The following is a 12,137-nucleotide window of genomic DNA, read 5'->3' on the forward strand; positions in this document are numbered from 1 at the left end:
ACTCTAATGCTCAATGGTAGCTCATTCCATACTGATGTACCCAGGTGTTTCATTGAAAATGAAGACCTGGTACCACAACGCATATCAACAACTATATTATCACTGCCTAGTTCCATAATTATGTAGGCCACTATTAATCTAGTATAAATTCTTAAAAACATCAGTGGTTAAACCATTCTTACACTGAAACACAAATACTGCAGCTTTGTAATCTCTTATCTGACCTACATTAAGGAGCTTCAGGGACCTAAAACAAGCAATTGTATCATTTACATCCTGGACATACCTACCGATTGTTCTAACAACTGTATTTTGTAGAATTTGCACTCTTCTATAGTTGCATAAGAAGTTACTCCTCCGTAGGAGGCAACCGTAGGAGATACATAGATAAACCAACGAATAATATATAGTTAAAAGTATTCTTTGAGGGAGAAAGTGCTGCAGATGTCGAAGTATTCCTACCCCACGGGCAATTTTTGATGAAATTGCGTCACTGTGACACTTCCATGCCAGATGGCAATCAAGATAAAAACCAAGGTAGCGGAGATGATCAATTTGATGGACTAGATTACCGCATAAAGTTATCCGGCCCGACACATCCAGTGGTGTACCAACCCTACGAAACGTCTTTAAAAATGGCTTGCGAACATTTACACACAATAGACTTAATGAAGTGAAAATCTCCAGCTTTTCCAATGTGAGATTCGCTTCTCTCACCAGGTCCTTCGCAGATGAGGCAAACACGGTATCATCAGCAAACGAGATAAGACACACATCTTTCAAATAAAGACGCATGAGATCAACATAGATGAGGTAAAGCAGCGGACCTAACACTTATCCTTTTGTTACTCCACACGTCACTGGAAATGCAGCTGAGCCCACATCATTCAACACTACTTAGAGGGATCTCCCTGTGAGATAACTTTCAAATCACTTTAAGTACTTTCCGCGGACACCTAACGACTCCATCCGACTCAGCAGAGTTTGAAAATCGTCTGTATCGAATGCTTTGCGAATATCTATAAATATAGACAAAGGTGTTTCACCTCTGTCCATGCCACTGTTAATTGATTCCATAAGTTGTTGCAAAGCATTCGTCGTCGAGTGCCCTTTGCGAAATCCGAATTGGGTCTCCTCAATTTTGAGAATTCTCAATTTCCTTTTTAAGGGCCACCTTTATAAAGCGGTATCACTTTCACAACTTTTAGCTGATCAGGAAAAATGCCCTTTTTGAAGTAGCAGGTGTATAATAAAAAGCAGACAGGGTAGAATTTTATGCATTATTGTCATAAATGCTCGAAGAGATATCCCGTCCGCTCCCGCAGAATTTGATTTCAGAGATTTTGTTATTTAAAGCAGTTCATCACTTGTACATGGATCAAAGGCTAATTCAAAACTCTCACCTCTATTATCACATATAATGTATTCTTGAACCCGTTGACATCTATTTTTTACACTATTTTGCACTTTAATACCAATATTAGAGAAAATATTACCAACCTCATTTGCAATTCCAGACTTATCATCAGGGGCGAACCCTTCAAGTGGTACTTCATTCCTTCCAATTTGAGCATTCCCATTGGTCACTTCGTTTATCAGTTTCGATGTTTCTTTCAAATGTCCTTTACTATTTGAAAACTTTCTATCGTAATATTCGGCCATAGCTTTGCGGCGTAATTTGTTCACTAAATTGCTCTGTTTTTTGAACAACTCATACGAAACATCACTTTCATCATCTAGATATCTCTGATAAAGCTCAATCCTTAGCATTCTTTCTCCCAGTATTTCACTCCTTATCCACGTCTTACGGGGTTCCTGTTTCTTCACTTTCATTACCTTAATAGGATACGCAATATCATAAATGGGTAGAATAACTGACAATAGATTATCAAGTGCTATCGTAGGGGATTCTTCTTCAGGAAACAGAGGGGTCCAGTCGGTAACACTAACCCCCTCCATAAACTTTTGAAGATTCCCATTTTTCACTAACCTTGTCATTATTTTCTTTTTCTTTTGTCTGTGCAACTGACACTTCATAACACTCACCAATGGAAGATGGTCAGAACCAGGAAAGGCCACAACATCAGCATAACAAAGCTTTAAATTGGCAGTACGAACGGAAATATTGTCAATTAGGGTTGCACTCTGTCCAATAATCTTCGTGGGTGCACTCACAAGCGGGTATAGACCATTTGATATCATAAAATTTTAAAAATCAACATTTAGATTAGACAAATCAAGCATGTTAAAATTAAAATCACCCATAACAATATGACTAGCTCCAGACGGTGCCTTTGAAATCAGCTGACTCTTACCTACCACAAAATTCTCCAGGTGAACACTGGGCGGCTTATATACCATACTAATTATATTTTTTCGCCTATCAAATTCAATTTCAATTGAAAAAAACATCAACCTTACCTTCAATTCATATACTAAGATTGCCCCTTTCATTATAATTCAACCCATTCTTTATAAGGAATCCAATACCACCACGACCCATCACCACTCGGTTCTTATCACAAAGATCATAACCCGGAAATGAATACAGTGAGAGAGACTGGTTTGAACTAAGAAAATTTTCACATAATCCTATAATATCAAAAGAAGAAGAAAATTGTTCAATTAATTCTAAAATATCCAGGTAGCTTGTAGTCACGTGGACATTCCAAGAACATAGTCGCAGACGCTTTTCATTTATATCTTGAATGTACGGCAACCGAATATAATCACTCTCCCTCATAGGCTTTAGCTCAACAATCGGTATATCATCATCGCCGGCAATACCTCTTAATAAATGATCCTGAAGACTAAATCGGTCTTCGGTCATTCAGTACTCGTTTTTTTTCCATGGTATTAGAATATCATTAAGAAAAATAAACTCTGGCTTATGAAAAATCTCAAAATATCCTCTGGTCTTGGTTTCACCTCTTAGGGTAAACAGCGAGGCTTTAAATAGGCGTTCTTTTCCATGCTATTAGAATGTCATTAAGGAAAATAAACTCTGATCCATGAAACATTTCAAAAAACTCCTCTGGTCTTGGTTTCACATCTTAGCGTAAACAGCGAGGCATTCAATAGTCATTCTTTTCCATGGTATTAGAATGTCATTAAAAAAAAAAAAAAACTCTGACCTGTTAAAAATCTCAAAAAACTCCTCTGGTCTTGGTTTCATCTCTTAACGTAAACAGCGACGCATTCAATGCTCGTTTTTTCCCGTTGTATTAGAATATCATTAAGAAAAATAAACTCTGGCTAATGAAAAATCTCAAAATCTCCTCTGGTCTTGGTTTCACCTCTTAACGTGTACTGCGACGCATTCAGAAGCCGTTATTTTCCATGCTATTAGAATGTCATTAAGAAAAATAAACTGTCGTCTATGAAAAATCACAAAAAAACTTATCTTGTCTGGGTTTCATCTCTTAGCGTAAACAGTGAGGCATTAAATACTCGTTCTTTCCCATGGTATTAGAATATCATTAAGAAAAATAAACTCAGACCTGTGACAAATGTCAAAAAACTCCTCTGGTCTTGTTTTCATCTCTTAGCATGAACAGTGAGGCATTCAATAGTCGTTCTTTTCCATGCTATTAGAATTTCGTTAAGAAAAATAAACTCTGACCTAAGAAAAATCTCAAAAGCTCCTCTGATCTGGGTTTCACCTCTTAGCTTAAACAGCAAGGCATTCAATAGTCGTTCCATTCCATGCTGTTAGAATTCCATTAAGAGAAATAAACTCTGGTCTATGAAAGATCACTAAAAACTCCTCTTGTTTTGTGTCTCACCTCTTAGCGTAAACAGCGAGGCAATAATTAGAGGTTTTATTCCTTATATACGGAACAACTTCTGCTCATCTTTATTTTTAATGTAGCTCCTTACTTTATAGTTGAATAAACGAAAATATAAAGAAATGTCCCATTGTTGCATCTCTGACGCATGAAAAAATCTCAAAAACTCCTCTTGTCTTAGTTTCACCTCTTAGTGTAAAACAGCGAGGCATTGAATAGCTGTTCTTTTTTCATGCTATTAGAATGCCATTAAGAAAAATAAACTCTGGTCTATGAAAAATCATAAGAAACTTATCTGGTCTTGGTTTCACCTCTTAGCGTAAAAAGCGAGGCAAAAAAGTAGAGGGTTGCTTCCTCTTATACGGAAAAACTTCTGTTTGTTTTAGTCTTAATGTAGCTCCGTACTTTATAGTTGAATAAACGAAAGAATGAAAGAAGTGTTTCATTGTTGCATCTCTTACCTATGAAAAATCTATAAAACTCCTCTGGTCCTGGTTTCACCTCTTAGCTTAAAACAGCGCGGCATTCAATAGTCGTTCTTTTCCATGCTATTAGAATGCCACTAAGAAAAATAAACTGGTCCATGAAAAATCACAAAAAACTCCTCTGGTCTTGGTTTTACCTCTTAGCGTACTGTTCTAAGTATTTTTACAGATCAAATCGATCAAAATCCCATTTCATCTCCAATTGTCTTAGCACTTTTGAATATAAAACCGATTAAAACCTCGTTTCATTTTCCAAGCTCTTAGTTCCTTTACTAATCAAACTGATGTAAATCCCCTTTCATCCGTTTTTGCATCTCCATCTTTTACATAAGCATTCTAAACGTTGGAATTGCTAGCTTGCCCTAAAAATAATGGAAAACATTACAAAGTAATGCAATGAAATATTTTTTTATTGAAATAACGGCATGTAGAATATAATCATAAAAAAATTTTAAGTTTCGAGTCCATCCCAAAGAATAATTCATCGTGTTTTATCTTGACTTGGCACTTATTTCACTTCGGGGTCATATACGACTTTTAACATGGTTTCACCTACAAGCTCATCACAAAATTTCGTCATTACTATAATTCTGTTCACTGACGGTATTTGATAGAAAACTACCAATGGTACTATTAACGTTCACCGATGCTTTGCTTTCAATTGAGTCGCCTTTAATTTCCTTGGTGATGTTATCCGCCAATGTTTTTATTTTGCCAGAGATTTTTCTGTCTATTGCCACATTATTTTAACAAAGATAACAGTTCCGGCGCTGAGACAAGATATACTTTATGACATTAGTTCAACAGTGCGTCTGTCTTCTTTTTACCTTCCATTGAATGCTAATACCCAAAGATGGCGATAGGATTTATCAATAGGTAACGTGCTACCCTCGCTGTGAGCAAAAAGTTGACCCTCTTTATCAACTATTACTTTTAGACATGCTTTATCTTTAAGCAGTATTATCACCTGAACTTTTATTCTAGCATATCCACCGACAGTGATGTTGAATTTTTTCGGTAGTCCAAAGAAATTTAATCTCTCACTGTCATGACATTGCTCACGTACATTCCCAATGGTGTCACCATTAGTGCTTGTTTCGTAGTTCAAATATTTGTCTTTGTCAGCATCGAATACCACGATAACTATCATGTACACATACTTTCTTGAAGTATTTCATCTTTACTTTTTCATCATCGCTATTATTCTGTTCAATGATTTTGTCTGTTGGTAAACTACCAATGATACTATTAATGTTCAATGAAGCTTTGCATTTCATTGAATTGTCTTTAATTTCCTTCTTGATGTTATCTGCCAATCCCCTTTTTATTTTGTCCTTGATTTCACTGTCTATTACCACATTATTTTTACACTTTTAAAAGTTCTGACACATAGACAAGATATACTTTATGAAATTGGTAGAAGAGTACGCTTTTCTTTCTCTTTTTACTTTTCATCGAATGGTAGTACCAGAAAGATTATGATGTTATTTATCAAAAGATTATGTGTTACGACTAACACAAGCAAGAAGTTGGCCCTCGTCATCAACTATTAGTTTTATGCTTGCATTATCTTTAAGCACTAACATCTCTGGAAATTTTACTCTGGCGTATCCACCACTGCGACATTTGAATGTTTTCGCTACTTCAGAGAAATTTAGTCCCTCACTGTCATGACATTGCTCGTATACATTTGCAATGATGTCACCATTATTTCTGGTTTTGCAATTCAAATATTTGTCCTTGTCTGCATTCATTGCTACGACAACTCTAACATGTAGACACAATCTCTTGAAATATTTCATCTTTACTTTTTAAAATAAGATATATGTGTTTATTCTTCCAGTGCATAATTTATATTGACCGAAAACATACAATAAACCAACTACTGTCGATCACCAAGAACTGAGTACCACGCGGATGGCCGCATAAAAAATCGAAAAACCATGTTCACCATAGATTACATGTCATTTTAAGACATGAAAACATGGTAAGTCAAAAAAATTCTAATTCCCAAAAAATTCCCAAGTCCCCAAGAAAAATTGTAAGTCCAAAAAAATTCTAATTCCAAAAATTCTAAGACCCCCAAAAAATTCGAAGTCCCAAAAAATCTAAGTAAAATAAGGTTGGGGGACAAAAAGTTGGGGGGAATGGTATTGGGGTCTCTGGAGGTGGACATGGGGCACTGGATCGGAACCTGGGGACCCAAACTCATGTTCAAGCCCCATAAATGGAAAACCAGTGTACTCAGGACCATTTCATTACAAAAAAGGATACCTGGTCGGTTGTAGTCACTACAATTTTTGGGACCAAAACAAGTCTCATTGACCATCAAAAGAACATGTCTGTCTAGCAAGGATCTCAAATCACTGTGGTATGCATATTCTTGGAATGATGCCAAAAAGGCGCCTGGAAACAAATCACTGAGAGAATTTACCAAAAATCCAACTCTAATTGAGAAATCGATAACACATTTAACTTGGTACGATACAATGATGCTTAACACCAGTTGGCTAGCGTCCGGAAACATTGAATTGATTGTCTAGAATATATTTCTAGGAATCTTATAATATCAATAACTTGTTGGCTTAGATGACTAATGCATCGTTCTTTTACCATAGGAAATCTTTAGTCTCACGTTCAATTCCTACACCAGACATAAATTCCATAAATTCAATGGAAAAACTGTTTAGAAGCTAAGAATGTATCGTTGAAAAAGAAAGACATATCATCATCTATAACTGTAGTTCAATAATCAATAGGTCGGCCGGAGTATAGGCCCATCTGGTAACACCTGGCAAGCGATGTTTCCAGGAATGTCGTTGTCTCAAAATACCAGATGTGAGGAATTGGTAACTCCAATAACGCACCGGGATAGGGTTCTCACAGGACTATAGGTGGATACAAAGGGATTGCAACTCTAATAGTACACCAGGATAGGGCGGTCGTGGGATCCAGAGGGCCTATACTGCTGTTATGAACTTTGCCCATTGTTTACATATAGTATTGGTTATTGGAGAGTATACTGACGTTTTTGAGGGGATTTTTCAGGTGAGGGGGGGGGGGGGTACGTGGAAGGATCTTTCCATGGAGGAATTTTGTATGGGGGAAGGCAGTTTTCCATGGAGGGGGAACATGATTTCCCAGCATTATAAAAAACAATCAGAAATTAAATAAAAAAACAAAGTTTTTTCAACTGAAAGTAAGGAGAAACTTTAAAACTCAAAACGAACAGAAATTATTCCGTATGTGAGGGGTGTTGCCCCCTCCTCAATACCTCGCTCTTTACGCTAAAGTTTTTTTTTAGAACTTTTAAAAGAGCTTTTAACTCTATTTAAATCGACTTTGTGATTCAGGAGTCATTCTTAAAGATTTGGGACTAAATAAGAACTTTAGCGTAAAGAGTGAGGTATTGAGGAGGGGGTGACCCCCCTCACATACGTAATAATTTCTGTTCGTATTAAGTTTTAATGTTGCTCCTTACTTTCAGTTGAAAAAACTTGTTTTTTTTAATTTAATACAAAAAAACAATACAAAACAATATTGATATAAAAAAAATTCAACTCAATTTATTTATAACCTGTAGGAGCAAAAAAGAGCGCAGAGCCTCTAAATGACAGAGTACAACTTAGGGAAAAAAGGCGAAAAGAGAAGAAAAATTGTACACTGAACAAAAATGAGCAATTTTTACGATCATAAGAACATAATTCTAAGATCCATAACTCTACACAATCATAAGACATAGCACAAAACACATAAGACATAAATTATAAGACATAAGAATCATAACAAAACCATAAGAACAGAGAAGAGCAATCGTGATTAAGTTTACTGGCAGAAGATTTAAAATCTTCCACTCGTTTATCAATAATTTTAGTTGGAAAGGTGATTTAAAATTTCTGGGACAATTTTTTTTTTTTTTTTTTTTTGAAGCAGGAAATAGTTGCCAAATAGGAGACAAAGCAAGAAGATGGGGCTATTAGACTATTGTTAAGTTTAGAAAGATGTAAACGACTAAGATAGGCTAGGCGTATTTCCTCCGGACAATTCCCCCCCCCCCCTACGCGGAAAATTCTCCCCTGTGTAAAATTCCCCCCTGCTAAATTTCCTTCTGTAAAATCCCTTCCCAACATGTAAGATTCAGTAGCTACAGAAAAAGTATGACAAATAAAAATAATGAAGAACAGATGGAATTTGGTATATTCTACATGTGATCCAAAATATAGACAGAATATGTAACGGAGAATATTCTATAATATTTATTTTTATATTTTCTTTTATTTTAATTCTTTTTCTTGTTCCTGGTGGTGAACTTAGCATAGTAGGGTGAGAGATAGGGCAACACTGAGGTTGTGGGGCTGATGTCAATTCCGAAGACAAAATTATTAGACATTTAGAAGTTTTTCAATTGAACTGAAATCTCAAAATTTTGATTCGATATCAAAGGGGTTAGAGGAGGACCAGATAGGAGAAAAGGAACCGAGAGGGACAGTGATTGCCCTCCAGTAGCTTTCGGCCTTTAAAAAGGACAATAGAACTTTCAATTTCTAATCGAATGAGCCTCCTGCCAAGTTTCTAAGGTAACCCCTTCCATTTAAGTATTTGACAAAAAAGTTTTTAGCCCTTTTTTGTGGTGCATTTTAAGGGGAAACAATGTTTCTTCTTCGTCATTGGAATCCCCTTAGCCCAAGCTTTCATGTAAGTTTCAGGCCAAAATCGAAAAAAATTGACCCTTTCTTAGCCCACTTTTTTAGGGAGAGGCAAATTCTCTGATTTTTTTTTTTTTTGTATATTAGCCGATGTATTTGATATTTCAATACATTGAAACATTGTATATAAATTGAAAAAGAGACATATTACCATTTACATTCGCTGAAAACAAAGCGCCTGGTAGAATCTGCCCCCCCCCCCAGAAATTTCTTGGCAAAGCTCGTGATGTCCTTTCTTGCATTTTTTGTCTCTGTGCCGATGGACTTGTGAATTTAATATTTTATGTTACATACGAAAAGATTGTCGCAATAGAGGGAACACTATAACCATCTCCCTCCCCGTCACCCATAATAAAGGCGTAGAAGAGAAACATTCCTGGAAATCCAGAGGGATTAGATATCAATATCTACCCCTTCCCAAGAACTCATTCTATATTTATCTGAAGGTTCAATGAGATTTAGGATACTTAGGCATTAAAGTTTACTCCTTGAGGCATCTTCCCCCCCCCCTCTTCCCAGCCTAAAAAATGATTTATAACCCCTCCTTCTTAATACTGAAAAACCCACATCGTTGCATGTAATTGTACGAAATGTGAAGTTTATTTTTTAGTTCAATGAAAATTTAATATAAACGAAGCATTTATATGCATTGAGTAGGGAGGTATTACACCGCAGCACCCTTATTCAGGCCTAGTCTAAATGAAGGGAGATTAATTCCTATTCCCCCCCCCCCTTACTCCTTCCTATATTTATAAGAAGGGTCATGGAGACTTCGGCAATTTGGCATTGAAATGTGCTCTTTTAGGGATCTAGAGCCCCACCCCATCTACACAATGACCCATCTTTATAGTATTTGGTGTGTACTTTTCTCCGTCTTTTAATTTGTCCCAATTTTCCTTTGCCTCTTCGATTTATATTTGAGAAAAATCTATCTTTTGCTTTTTGTCAGCTCGTCCGTGATCTCCCTAAAACCCCTAGTTTTGCTTTATGTTTTGTCTCCGATCAATCTAACTATCATTATCGTAGCACAAATCATATTCAAATCTCTCTTATTCCATCAGTAAGGTCAGATTTTTTCCCTCTGGCTATGTGTTGTATAGTTTGCAATTGCTGTATGAAGTGGCTCGAAGATGTTACATGTTTCACAAATTCAAAAATATTTTGATATTTTATAGTTAATGTTTGTTTTTTATTTTATTTTCTTTCCCGTAGGATGGGAGTATCTGATAATAAATAATAATAAATGGGAATACCTTTAAGGTTTTTGCATTTTTCTTTTCAAACAGTTCGTGGTAACGAACTGTAAGTAAGGAGCGACCCGGCTCAATGGTAACCGAAACTCTAGAAAACAAGTATTTTGATACAAATAGATACACCAAAAGAATCAGATTTTAATACTGATTTCAAATATATAAGTTTTATCAAGTTTAGTCCTACGCATCATAAGTTACGCGCCTGAGAAAATTTGGCTGATTTTCGAAAAAAGGGGGAAAGGCCCCCTAAAAATTATAGAACCCTTATGAAAATCACACCATCATATTCTGCGTATCAGAGAACCCTACTGTAGATGTTTCAAGCTCCTATCTACAAAAATTTGGAATTTTGCATTTTTTGCCAGACGTAAGATCACGGGTGCGTGTTTATTTGTTGTTTTTTTTTTTTCCCCAGGGGTGATCGTATCGACCCAGTAGTCCTAGAATATCGTGTGAGGGCTCACTAGAATGGAAATTAAAAGTTTTAGTGCCCTTTTTAATTGACTAAAAAAATGGAGGGCAACTAGGCCCCCTCCCACGCTAATTGTTTTCCCAAAGTCACCAGATCCAAAGTTTGAGATAGCCATTTTGTTCAACAGGTTCGAAAATATTATAAATATGTCTTTTAGGATGACTTAATCCCCCGAAGTTCCCGGAGGGAGGGCTGAAAGTTATGAACTTTACCCAATGTTAACACATAGTATTGGTTATTGGGAAGTATGCAGACGTTTTCAGGGGAGATTTTTCCTGGTAGTGGGGGGGGGGGTATGTGGGAGGATCTTTCCACGAAGGAAGTTTTCATGGGGGAAGGAACATTGCTATGAAGGGGACGCCGGACTTCCCAGCATTATTTAAAAAAAGATCAGGAATTAAATATAAAAAAACAAGTTTTTCAACTGCAACAGCAGCAACATAAAAACTTTAAACGAACAGAAAATATTACATATATGATTGGGTTCACCCCTAGTCAATACCTCGCTCTTTAAGCCAAAGATTTTTTAGTACTTTCATAAGAGCTATTTATTCTAATTAACGGCCTTTGTGATTAAGCGGTCATTTTTAAAGAATTGGAACAAAACTCGAACTTTTGCTTAAAGAGCAAGGTATTATCTAGGGGGCGAACCCCCTAATATACGTATTAAAAATATATGAATATAGAAGTTCGTTACGTAAGTTAATTCGTAAGTTACGTATATTTATTACTAATAAAAACGTTCTTAAATAAAATTAAACAAGTTTCGAGAAAGCCATTTAACCAAATAAAAGTAAATTAATATGCAAATTTTGTTTTAATTATTCATGTACGGTGAGCCAAGATCAAAACCTGCATTTTTTCAAAAACGTTCAAAAATTAAATAAAAAAAAACAAGTTTTTCTAACTTAAGGTAAGGAGCGACATTAAAACTTGAAACGAACAGAAATTATTCCGTATATGAAAGAGGCTGTCCCCTCCTCAACGCCTCGCTCTTTACGCTCAAGTTTGACTTTCTTACAACTCTATTTTTTTTAACCAATGAAAAACTTTAGCGTAAAGAGCGAGTCGTTGAGGAGGGGACAGCCTCTTTCATATACGGAATAATTTCTGTTCGTTTTAAGTTTTAATGTCGCTCCTTACTTTCAGTTAAAAAAACTTGTTTTTTTTATTTAATCTTACACAAGGGCCATATGTCGCTCATTTACGTTAAAATAAATTTATTTGTTATAATAAGTTTTTTGTCGCTCATTTGTTGTATATATTTTTTATTCCTTCGTTTTCATTTCAAGTAACTGTTTATATGGTGCTTGCACGCAGCCCCCTGTTTTGTATACTATCGAGCTTTTCCGGGAAGTCTCATATGTCTATTTGTCTGTTTTGTATTTACTTATAAATTATATATATATATATATATATATATATATATATAT

At 35.8% G+C, this 12,137-nt stretch overlaps 1 protein-coding gene across 3 annotated transcripts in view; it reads left to right on the plus strand.

Annotated features, from left to right (window-relative positions):
* The window catches only part of LOC148943128 (KICSTOR complex protein SZT2-like), a 495,507-nt gene that overhangs the window by 288,099 nt on the left and 195,271 nt on the right, over positions 1-12,137 (plus strand). The gene's annotated exons all lie outside the window — the stretch shown is intronic.

The sequence above is a fragment of the Artemia sp. Qi Xiang Cuo genome, chromosome 16 (genome assembly GCF_049724085.1).
Source record: "Artemia sp. Qi Xiang Cuo chromosome 16, ASM4972408v1, whole genome shotgun sequence".
Lineage (NCBI taxonomy): Eukaryota > Metazoa > Arthropoda > Branchiopoda > Anostraca > Artemiidae > Artemia > Artemia sp. Qi Xiang Cuo.